General features: G+C 42.3%; 1 protein-coding gene across 2 annotated transcripts in view; it reads right to left on the bottom strand.

Annotated features, from left to right (window-relative positions):
• Positions 1–9,902, bottom strand: part of GPRIN3 (GPRIN family member 3) — a 77,290-nt gene extending 67,388 nt beyond the window's left edge. Inside the window, exon 1 of one of the 2 annotated variants that reach the window (XM_070791187.1) lies at positions 9,348–9,902. The gene's annotated coding sequence lies outside the window, so the exon portion shown is untranslated. The remainder of the gene's footprint in view (positions 1–9,347) is intronic. The other variant, XM_070791186.1, reaches the window with a different exon arrangement.
• Positions 9,903–12,438: the final 2,536 nt, after the last annotated feature.

The raw sequence follows: 12,438 nt of genomic DNA, 5'->3' as shown, positions 1-12,438 counted from the left end.
AACTCCCTACAGTATTCAGACTAGCCACCAGCAGAAACTCAGAAGATTTCTTGATCTTCTCTCTACCCCATCTTGGTCACTCTTGTGATCTTCTGTTTCTTAGTTGTTTTTAGCAGGATAAAGTTGAAAATACATGTGTCTACATTTTTATTTTCAAATTCATGAAGGAAGTATAGTGGGGGGGAAAGACTTCCAGTTTCCATGCTGGCCTGGCTGGGGAAAAAAGGAACCCAGGTGTGATGAACAGGTAGTGAAGCTGTGAAGATGGATGGAAAGTGATCTGAATCACTAGGGCCTAAGTAAGGAAGAGGGAGGCACGGGGGTGTGTGTGGTTGGGACTGAGAAAGGAGCCTGGTTGTTAGGCGACTAGGGGAATTCCTGGAGATCCTGACAGGAAAAGAGCTCACTGTCACTTTGCTGAGCCACATTGATCAATAAATTTATCTAATCAAGTAGTCTGGGAATTATTTGAGAATTCAGACTACGTTTTATCCAATTATGAATCCCTAGCACATAGCATAGGGTCTTACTTATGAAGTACTCAATATCCAACTTACCAAATGAACCAAACATCCGTCTTCCTTAAATCAGGGCCTTCTGCCAATCCCTTCTCACATTCTGTACTTCAGCTCCTAACTCAATTCCTATTTCCAGTTTGAGGAATGTTTTTATTTGATTTACCAAACGGAAGTGCTGATGTACCCTCAACCCAGTCCAATTCAGATTACTAACTTTTATCATCCCTCCTGAGACCTGGACCCAGCACTCAAAAGCCACAAACCCCAGAGGGATGATCTTTAAAAGCCCATCGCTGCAATTTTAAACGTCAAAATAACCACCAGGGGAAAAGGAGGATAGTTTCATAAGAGAACATAAAAGTTTTAGTGTAAGCCAATTTAAGTCACTGGACACCTCTGGTTTTATATATATTATCAATATACTTCAGGGGATATGATGCCTATTACTTAAAGACAGACAATATTCTAGAAGGAAATGCACTCTTGTCCCAAGGAAGCATACAGTTGATGTGGCACCGTGTCCTCTGTTGGCCTCCATTGATACTATTCTCAGCATTGTCTTCTTGGAGTGAAGCTGCCGAAGCACCGACACTTTGGGATTAATAATTAGGTGCGAGGATGTTTTTAGAAGTAAAGTGGGAGGCACGATGTGGGGGTGGCAGGCATGAAGTATGCACGAGGAAGGAGAGTGGCAGCTGAAGTTGAGAAAGTAGCAGAGATTTCAGAGAGCTGGGAAGAGCTTTGTCTACTTCAGGGCTCTGCCTGCGTTTTCTGCCTGTTGTCTCCAAAGGGCATTTGCTTTTATTTGCAGCATGAATAAATCAACACTGACAGGGTCACTTCATTTTCAGCCATATTAACAGAGCAGTTCCACACAGTGTAGTGGTCAGACTGCACAGGGATTCGGGCCGCTGTGGCCACGGGTTGGAATCGTTACCAGCGACCGTCATTAGATGACCCTTCCTCAGTTGCACAGACACAGTCACAAACTGGGACACAAGTCAATACCACCCCTGACAGTTTACTCTCAACTGCCCAGTCTACCAAACACCATCCACTGAAAGCTTGAGATATGCTTTGCGCTTTCAGGAGGCTACACATGTGTAGAGTCTACAGAAAGAGTTGTGAATAAAACAAAGATATGGTGCATTAAAAATATATGAAGCTAACCAACAAGGACCTACCATAGAGTACAGGGAATTATACTGAATATTTTGTAATAACCCAGAAGGAAAAAGAATCTGAAAAGGAATACACACACACACACATAACTAAATCACTTTACTGTATACCTTAAACTAACACAATATTATAATTCAACTGTACTTCAATACATAAAGCAACCCAATGTAAAACTGATAACTGATCAAACTTTTTGCTTCTTTGTTTTATATTTTCCAATGTGGTACCATAAAAAGCATGCAAGCAAACAAAAATTTCCACTAGTCTGTTCTTAACAGACCAGGTCAACTCAGTTTGCATTCATTACCCTTTCACAGAATTTACATATTTTGATGATGAGAACTGTTTAGATTCTCATGAGAGTGTATAGGAATTAACTACACACTGCACAATAATCTCTCTACTCTGTAGAGGCCCATCAATTTCATGAACACACTCAGAGCACTGGAGAGCTCAGTGGTACTCAGAAAACATCTAGTTCAGGCTTTGAGAACCCAGTACCTATAGCTCGCACAATTAAGCGAAGCTGTTGAGTACAAGGGATTATACGCAGTTTCAGTGTCAGGGAGACAATAGGGAGCAGTGGGGTCTGAAGTGTAATAAAGACTGAAGTGTAATATAGTCTGAGGTGTAATAAAGGCACATACTGTAGTCAACTCTGGCTTAGAGAGTGTGGGTTGGTGTTTCATTTTTATAATAGATCTTCTTATTTTTAAATATTGGCTTAATTAAAAAGAAATACCTGCAGATCAGATAGAACATGATCTTCCTGTTGGCCAGTTTTCAATTTCTGATCTAGTACTTACATTCTCAGGCTTCCTGGGTGGCTCAGCGCTAAAGAATCCGACTGAAGTAACTTAGCACACACATACATCCTCAAACCTGTCTGAGAGGTTTAAGTGAAGCACACCAGGCCCCTCAGATGCTAATGACAAAGGACTCTCCTGCTCTGTGAATCTACATATGCAGACAAGAAATCACCCCCCAAGTGAAAGGAAAGGCAGAGGCATTTTCACTCAGTCGGAGCTTAGCCCCTGACCCTGACACTGACAGATTTCTTTCTGTTCTCAGACTGATTTCAGAACTTGTTCAACACGAAAACAAGGCCAGTCCTCTACACCCATCTGTCATAAGCAATTTTTACTCATTCAAGGATGCAGGGGGAAATGTACATCGATTTATTAACCTTAGCTCTGATTTAAAAATCTCATTAGCATAAAAATTCTAGTCACTTCATTTTTTGCTTGCCTATTTCAAGGAGAAATCATTTATAGGATTCAAAGTAAGGCATGCTTAGAGAATAACACAAGTAAGGATAAATTACAAATTCATGTATAAAATAGTACTTAGAAACAGGTCTAAAGAAGCATGGAGAGTTTGCTGAATTAAATGAGCTTTAAACCATGTTTTGAGGGGATTGAGAAACTAATTTCAGATGAAGTAAGCGTTCCAAAATGATGTAACGGCAAAAGCAAAGATCAAAGTCCAACAAAGTAACACCCACAATGAATCAAATATCTTTTGCATTTTTGAACAACAACAAAAGTTTTTAAAGTACATCATGAGAAAACACACATCAGAATGAATAAAAAACAGTTCAAAAATCCTATGTTATATTCAGCAGCCCTGTCCTACACAGATATAATTCAGAATAAAAACCCAGAGGCGATACAAAATTCTGAATCCTGATAATATTTGCCATATTGTCCTTATTAAGGCAGACATACAAGCATAGGGTATTAGATTTCAGAAAAAATTTCAACAAGAATTCAAACAAAAAGATGCTCTTATTACTCAGAAAATACGCTGAACAGTTCACTCCCTCAAGCATTTCATTTACTCCAAGCTTTATGTTATAAAGAAAGAGTCTCCCATAGACACAATATGGTTAGCTTAATTTGAGTCTATTTAGAAGTCAATATTCTGAAAAAACAAAATCAAGAAGCTATCCCCATAAACCATCTTGATGAATACCCCCTAAACTAGGTCTCTTACTTTGTTAGACCGTATGCAATTCAGGCTTAAAAAAAAAAAGGTATTCTAACTCCTTTCCCTCCAGAAAATTAGTAGATGCAAATGTGATTTTTTAAGGAGCTCTGAGGTCTCTGTCCAGCTTTCCATTACTGAATTAGCAGCAGTCCTGAGGTCCTTCAAGGTGCTTGTGACTTTATAGATTTTCACTCTCTAGTCTTAAGTTTTTTTCAGGATTTGCTTGGTTCTGCTAGTGTCACAGGCTGTGACTACTGATTAAAGCAATCTTCCTAGGGATAGCTTGGGGATCTACGAGGTTTAGGACCCAAGAATTAACATTTTAAAATGGAATCTGATTTGTGAGGCCAAGAAAGTGGCCTGGTCTCAGATCACACAGTAGATCCTCAAAATTTTTCTGCCTCATTAGACCCTTGAGACAGAGATCACTGTACTGACTCACAATCCAGGAAGAAAGAGGCAGGAGTAATTGGATTTCCCTCCCCCTACCACTCAGGAGCCCCTCAGACCCTCACTTCAGGTCCTGCTCCTCCTCTCCTTTGCAGAGAATCAGTGAACTAGAAAGCGGAGGTCTAGGTTGTTTGGCCTCAGTGGTTTCGGACAATTTATTAACTTCTCTGGGACTCATCTGTAATCTTTCCTCTTCCTTATAAGTAAAGGCTGGACACTAAACAGGAGTGTCCACAACTGGCGATTAAAATCCTTTGTTAACTATTATAGAATATAGATTTCTAAGCCCTACCTACAGATTCAGATTCCATAGGTCACAGCAGCTAAGGGTGAGTTATTACTGACTGGAATTAATAATTCAGGCCCTCAGTTATGCTGCTAGCTTCAAAATAAAGCTGTCAGTCTAATTACAGGCATGTAAAATTAGAAAGCTGCTATTGTATTGCCAACTGTAACATGCCCAGATCAAAAGCTGTGAAAATTTTTCTCACTGGCATTCAAGACAGTACTTTGAATTGTAACAGTATGTATATATATGTATGTATTTATGTCTTCCTCCATGAAATTTAACAAATGCCTTTTCAACTCAAATGCAGCCCCTACATGTTTTTATTACCCAGACTTGACTCATGCAAAAAAGTTAGATTATCACGAATGTAAACATTCTGAAGTGGAGAAAGATGAAAGAGAAGTCCGAGACATATTTATAAAAAGTGAATTTCCATATTGATTGCCTTCCAAATCAACTAATTGAAGCACATGAGGCTCTATTTTTAACTGGCAATGGTTCTTTTGGTTAAAGGTTTATTCAAGAGGATATCAAATTCCTAAGATTGTTTTATTGCTTAGGAAAGACAGCAAGAGCTAACAGAAGCCCACCAAAAGTTTTCAGAAATACACATAACGCACTTTCTTCTCTGATTTTATCTTCTTAAAATAACTGTTTAGCTACAGTAGATGTTAATTTCTCAAAATGCATACAGATATATTTACAGATTTAATTAAAATGATGGACAAGTCACAGAGCAACTGTAAAAGAAATTCTGGCAGAATCCCTTCCTTTTGGGATTCTGAGTATCAGGTGGTCTGATTCATCCTCACAGAGCTGCCAGTATCGAGCATGGGAGCCTACACCTATAAGGCACTCAGGAAAGAAGCCTGTTGAGAACAGAAGCAAGGTTTGCTCCATGTAAGACAATCACTTGATCACCCTTGCTGCTCTGTGCCAAAGACTATATTTGTGTTCCGAGAAATGAAATAATCATGCTATATTGTGGTATGTCATATAATTTCAGTAGTTCAACTATTAAATTCATTTGAAGCAAGGCTTAGCCAGTAAATTATTGCAAAAGAAATAAAAAATATGGCAGAAAATAACAGCTAAGTGACTGACGTTATGGCCTTTCTGTCTAGCATTCTTAAAGTAGTAGGACTGAGAAAAGAAACCTTAGATAGAAAATAAATAACAGAGTTCTGAGGTGGGTTATTTGCCAGTCCCGGAGCGCCGCAGCGTGGGAGCCCTCAAGGCGAGGTGACCAAAGCCACATCATGAAAAAAAAAAAAAAAAGAAAATAAATAACAATTTTCGAGTCGTATTTTAGTCTAAACAGAAATTCTGCTGTTATTTTCTCCCCCCACCTTGATACTCATTTTTTGTTTTTTTACCTTTCTCAAGACAAGTTTGCTATTCAGTGGTTTAGTCACTAAGCTGGGTCTGACTCTTGAAATCCCACAGACTGTTGTCCACCAGGCTCCTCTGTCCATGGGATTCTCCAGGCAACAATACCAGAGTAGGTTGCCATTTCCTTCTCTAGAGGATCTACCCAACCCAGGGATCAAACCCAGGGCTCCTGCATTGCAGGCAGATTCTTTACTGACTGAGCTACAAGGGAAGCCCTATATTCTGATTGCTATTCAGAATATGGTGTAAATGCTTGTGTAGTAGATCTCTAGGTGACTTGCAAACTGGAAGTATCTCTTCTTTGTATCACTTAAAGCAGTAGATTTCAGACTTTTTAAAACGATGCATGATATGATATCCATTTTACCGTAGTCCAATGTGTGGAGTCATCTGGGACAATTAAATGCTTGGCGTATGCAGTATTTTCCATTCTTTTGCCCTGAGTACTGCTGGTCAAAAGATAAGATTCCCTGAATTTCTGTAAAACTGAAATCTCCATTCCCTCATTCTCTTTTATTTTCACAATATGCACGGTAGGTGGTAGACATTTCATGGATGAAGAAATTTAGGCACAGAGAATTCTGACTTTCTCAATGACATATCTCCCTTTTAATCAGGCTATTATAAATTCAGGTAAATATGGTTACTAGACATTTAAAAGAGATAAACTTGGGTAATGTGAACAACACAGAGCCTCAGTATGAATGTATTTACCTAACTCGTTTGGATCAAATGAGTTAACAGCTCTTCTGAACTTCAGTTTGAAGATGGATCCACTTCTCTATCCCCATCTTTGCATCTTCATCGCCTCAATTTTTCAGCCACCTAGAAGTACTTGTTCTTCTTCGGCCTCTGTATATTTTGGTCTCTATACAAGGAATGCCCTTCTTTGTCCTCTTTACCAGGCTAGTTCCTCATCCTTCACATCCCTGGGAACTGTCCTTACTCCTCTCCTCTCCCACAATGTGACTTTCATAGCACCCTGTGCTCTTCCTCCCTCCCTCCTGAGATTTATAGGCTGAGACTTCTATTCTACAATCTAGGGCCATGTTGAATTCAGGATAAAAATATGGAGAAGGCATAAATGAATCAACAAGTGACCTCATAAAGAATGGCCACTGAAAAAGCTTGAATGTGATCTGGGATTGGAATTGTGTGTCTTGACCCTCCAAGGCCAGTCATTCATGACTTTATGATTCTATGACCATGATTTTAGTGTTTCCCTCAAGGGTGCAGATTTTGTGACTGGAAATTCATATAGTGAAGGACAGCTGTGTCTAATACATTCTTTCAATTTTATTTAGGGCACAAACAAGGGTGTTTTGAAGGGACAAATAAAGTAGTATATTGGGCAAGTGTACTGAGGCAATTTTAAAAAATTACTCAGATTTTAAAACTGCTGGAGCCTATTATACAGAGTGAAGCAAGCCAGAAAGAAAAACACCAATACAGTATACTAATGCATATATATGGAATTTAGAAAGATGGTAACGATAACCCTGTATGAGAGACAGCAAAAGAGACACAGAAGTTTAGAACAGTCTTTTGGACTCTGTGGGAGAGGGTGAGGGTGGGATGGTTTGGGAGACTGGCATTGAAACATGTATAATATCATATGTGAAATGGGTTGCCAGTCCAGGTTTGATGCATGATACAGGGCGCTCGGGGCTGGTGCCCTGGGATGACCCAGAGGGATGGGAGGGGGAGGGAGGTGGGAGGAGGGTTCAGGATGGGCAACTCATGTACACCCGTGGTGGATTCATGTCAATGTATGGCAAAACCAATACAATATTGTAAAGTAATTAGCCTCCAAAAAATAATTAATTAAAAAAAAAAAAACAACACAAAATTGCTGGTTGGAACCCACCCTGACCTCCAGTTAGGGGTTCTGACCATGCCTCAGATCTCCATTTCCCACATGAAGCTATGCACTTGCGATTTTGTCCTCATCATTTTCATTAGTCTAGTTAGTGATTAGGTGAAGTCTCACACACACATTCTGCATGGATTTTCATAAGTTCCTTTGCACTATTTCCAGAATAAATTCCAGTCATATAACATCTAGGCTTGCCATGGCAATTACTACTTTTTTTATGTTTATGAATCAACAACCAACCCCCCACCCTGCCAATAAACTAAAAGCAGCAAAACTCTTGAAAGATGTTCTTTGCGATCCTATTTGAAAAGAATATTCCCTAATACAAACTCCTGCCATTCCCAGATAGCAACAGAGAAGATTTTCTTCTTTATGCTGTGACTCATTGTGTCTTTATTCCCACAGCTGCTACTCAGGGCAGGCCAGTGGTGAACACAATGGAAAAGAAAGAAGAGTTTATAACTGGAAAATAAGCACATTCAGAAGAAGTACACTCAAAGCATTATCAAAGTAAAATGTGCAGCATTACCAACAAGAGCAAACAAAAGCCCACGCAAGAGATGTGTAAATATTTCATGAAGCTAAAGCCTTAATCAACTCTCTCCAAATCTTGCTGGTGTTGTAAACACTTCAGTTTCCTCCAGTCCCACCATGACCCAGATTCTTTGCAAAAACAAAATGAAAACACGATCCAATGGATCTTTAACAAATGTGGTGTGAAAAATATTTATTAACAGATAGAGCATATCCAAGGTATTGCCTTACAGGAAGAAGAGTATACCTTAATAAAGGTGGTTGCTTCTTGATGACTTTCAGAGCTTCCTTTCTCCCCTTCCCTCCAAACCATTGCCTTTTCCCCACTGCCTATGCTACTCTCAGGACATTTACATCATCTTAACCTTGAACTACCTACACCCCAAGCCAAGGCCCCTCTAAAAAGCACTTTAAACCTGACCAGACTTTGCTGCCTTCCTACCAGCCAAAATCACTTTCGAGTGTCTAAATTCTTCCCCCTTCTTCCCCCCCCCACTCTTTCACTGCCCATTGTTGCGTCTGAAATTTTGCCTGTATCTTTTGGATCTGCCTGGATGGCGTAGGGATCTTTTGTGTGTATTGGTTGACTGTTTTTCAGTGATTTCTTTTCTAAAATCCATCTCCAAAGAACTGTTTATAGCCTCTAGTCTACCCTGATTTAATGTGGTTCCAAAGTTCACCTCTAGATATTGAACAGGTCTCTACAATGATTTCCCTTTATCAACCTCTGCCTGCCCTTCTCTCTCTGCCTATCTCAAGAAAAACTATGTATGTAATGTGTGTATACACACGCATACAAAAGCATGTATATTATATAGAACAATAGTATGCGGACCTTAAACGGAGTAAGTGTAGAAAAATGAGAAAAATGTGTAGTATTGCCACACACACACACACACACATACACACACGCACCCCTATTTGGATATTCACAGTATGCAGACCTGATTGCAAATCCCCCTCTCTCAAGAACAACAGGCGTCTTCGCCGGTTTACCTTCAAAGCCAGAGCCTAAAGGAGCAATGACCTTGCCGAGAAATTTATCACCTGCGCGAAAGGCTGCCCCTCCTGGAGCTCAGGACGGGATGGGAACGAGAGCAACAGGCAAAAAGATCACCTGGCAAAATGTGGGACCGAATCCATCTCCCATCAGTACCGAGCACACCGCAAAGCTGTGGTCTCCCAGGGTTGCAAGATGGGCAGAGGTGGCGCGGGGGGCGTCTCCTCCCGCGGCCGCCGGTCACCTACCTGCTGTTGCCCGGCTGTCTCCGGCGTGGCGGGGCCGCTGCCTGCGCTTTGGCAAGGGCTTCCCGTCGCATATCACACGCAGGGGCTCCCGGCGCCACACCGATGCCTCAGCGGGCTCGGGAGCGGCGGTCCTTTTCAGACCTGTTCCGGTAGGGAGCCGGGTGCTAGCAGGAACTGAAATTACTATGCAAAGAGCAGAGGCGGCGCGCAGGAGCCGGGCGGAGACCGCGGGGGCCACCCCACACTCCGGGACTGCAGCCGCCGCCGCCCGGCACTGAGCCAAACTGGAGGTGGGAGTTCACGTCCCCGACTGCTCGTCCGTCAGGCCCGGGCTGCGCCCATCTGTCCTCGCCGGACAGTGTTGCCCTGCCTGAGTATCCGAGGAAGGGGCGGCAGGAGCGCAGAGAGCGGCGGCCGAAGCACCGGCAGCACCGGCGGCGGCGGCGGCAGCAGCAGCAGCAGCAGCAGGACGCCGAGCTCCGCCTCCGCCGCGCCCCCGCCCAGCCTTCCGTCCCGCGGGAAGGGGTTGCGGCGGCGGCTGCTGCGGGCCAGGGGGCATCCGGGCCCCCGCTGGCGGGTTGCGGTGTTGCTGCAAGGAGACCAGCAGCAGGTGGAAAGTTCAGAAGGAGATTAAGATAGAGGGCCGGGGCCCAGAGCAGCTCCGCAGGAATTCTGGCCCTCGCTCCACCCGCAGGTCGCCAGACTCCATGGCTGTGTCTTGACTCCAGCACACGGGTTCCAGTAGAGCCAAGTGCAGAGATCTGAAACCAAGGAGACCATCCGAGGTTTCCTCAGTGTTGCAAAAAGTATGATGCCCCGCGTATTTGGAGAATGCATTGCTGACAGTGTTCCTGCCCCCTGCCCCCTACCGCCCCAACTCCCCTCTCCTGGGCATGGATGGTTTTGGAAAGCGTCCACTGAAAGTGGCTCCAGCAACACTGGATGGATGTGTAGTATGGTTAGCAGCTGCAGATGGTGCAAATGAAACTGAAAAGAGGTAATGCTCACCGACTATTTGTTGGCAGGCACTGTGCAAAATGCCTTATATGCAGTCTCTATAATTCTCTTAAGGACCCAATGAAGTGAGTGATATTCTCCACTTTACTGATGAGAAAACTAAAGCTTCAATGATTTAGACACTTTGCTTCAGATCACACAGTAGTAACTGCATAACTGGAATTCAAAACACTGCAAAAGAGATCCTCTCATTCATGGGGATCACCTGGAGATCTTGTTAAAATGTAGGTTCTGACTCAGTAGGCCTTGGGTGGACCTGTGGATCTGTGGTTACTAACAAGTTCACAGCGGGTGTTTGTGTTGCTGGCCAAGGGACCAAACTTTCTAAACCACTAAGTCAGGGATTTTAATAAATTTCTTCTTTTATGCCAGCTCTAGATGATTGATTGCAACTTCCTAAAGGTAGGTTAAGAAGGATTCTAAGGCTGTGTCTTGGCTCTTGCACAAAGAATGTTGCACTCCATTGTGTGTGTGTGTTAGTTGCTCAGTTGTATCTGACTCTTTGTGACCCCACGGACTGTAGCCTGTTGGGCTCCTCCATGGAGTTCTCCAGGCAAGAATAGTGGAGTGGGTAGCCATTCCTTTCTCCAGGGGATCTTCCTAACCCAGGGATCAAACCCAGGTCCCCTGCATTGCAGGCAGATTCTTTACCATCTGAGCCACCAGGGAAGCCCATTCGCCATGTCCAGTTTGGTTAATAGAGGGAAGTTTGTGACAAGTGTGCTGGGTGGCCATCCCGGCAGTAGGCTATTTCTACCACTTTTAAAATAACATGTTGATTATTGAGAATTATTATAATGCAACATATAAGGATGGGTGTCTTCATTCCATACCCAACCCTTGTTAAGAAAAAAAAAAAAGAAAGCCTTAACTTAAAGTTTTACACTTCACGTTTACATAACACAAAATACTTTACAAAATGCTCGTATGAATGATTTCATCTGTCTTCATAATGACTCTGTAAGGCAGGTATAATTTTACTTTACAGGAAAGGAAACTGAGGTAGAGCAATTTTCCTGATATTACACAACTAAAAACGTGATAGGGGCTAGATTGTGACAGATCCCTAGCTCAGGCTTTTTTTTAAAAAAAATTATTAAACTACTCTATTAGTTTCCTGTTAGTCACTTAGTCATGTCTGACTCTTTGTGACCCCATGGACTGTAGCCTGCCAGGGTCCTCTGTCCATAGATTCTCCAGGCAAGAATACTGGAGTGGGTTCCTGTTCCCTTCTCCAAGGGGTTTTCCCAATCCAGGGATCAAACCCAGGTCTCCTGCAGTAGTTTTCTCCTGTTGCTATAACAGATTGCCACAAATTTAGTGGCTTAATACAACACAAATTTATTATTTTATAGTTTTTGAGGTACAAAGCCTGAAAATTGGTTTTATGGGGCTAAAATCAAAGGTTCATCAGGGCTATGTATTCCTTCTGAAAGCTCTACGGGGAGAATCTGTTCCTGACTGTTCTTTGCTCAGTTTCTAGAGGCACCTGCCTTTCTTGGCTTGTGACCACATCACTCAGACCTCTTTTATCCTCTACCCTGACTCTGACTCTCCTGCATCCCTCTTTTATAAAGTCTCTTGTGATTATTTTGGGTTAATCCAGATAACCCAGAATGATATCCCCATCTCAAAATCCTTAATTTATCATATCTGCAAAGGCCCTTTTGTGATTCAAGGTAAGATAGAGGTTCCAGGGATTAGCTGTTTTGGTAGGATCATTATGTCTTCCAAAGCTTCACTTAGTACTTATCCTATAGTTTCTACTATATTTTACTCATCCATCTCTTCTGCTTGATTTCTCAGACTGCTGGGAAGTTCTTTCAATGCAAAAAATCACTTGAAAGTCATTCAAGAGACAATAACAAATGTATACCAGCAAGAGAAATCCCAAGGCCATGAAAAAGCCAAGAGGATGGCTAGGACTGTGGTCATGAAGTGGA

This window comes from Bos indicus, chromosome 6 (genome assembly GCF_029378745.1).
Source record: "Bos indicus isolate NIAB-ARS_2022 breed Sahiwal x Tharparkar chromosome 6, NIAB-ARS_B.indTharparkar_mat_pri_1.0, whole genome shotgun sequence".
Taxonomy (NCBI): domain Eukaryota; kingdom Metazoa; phylum Chordata; class Mammalia; order Artiodactyla; family Bovidae; genus Bos; species Bos indicus.
The sequence above is the reverse complement of the archived record's forward strand: the minus strand, read 5'-3'. Positions and strand labels throughout refer to the sequence as shown.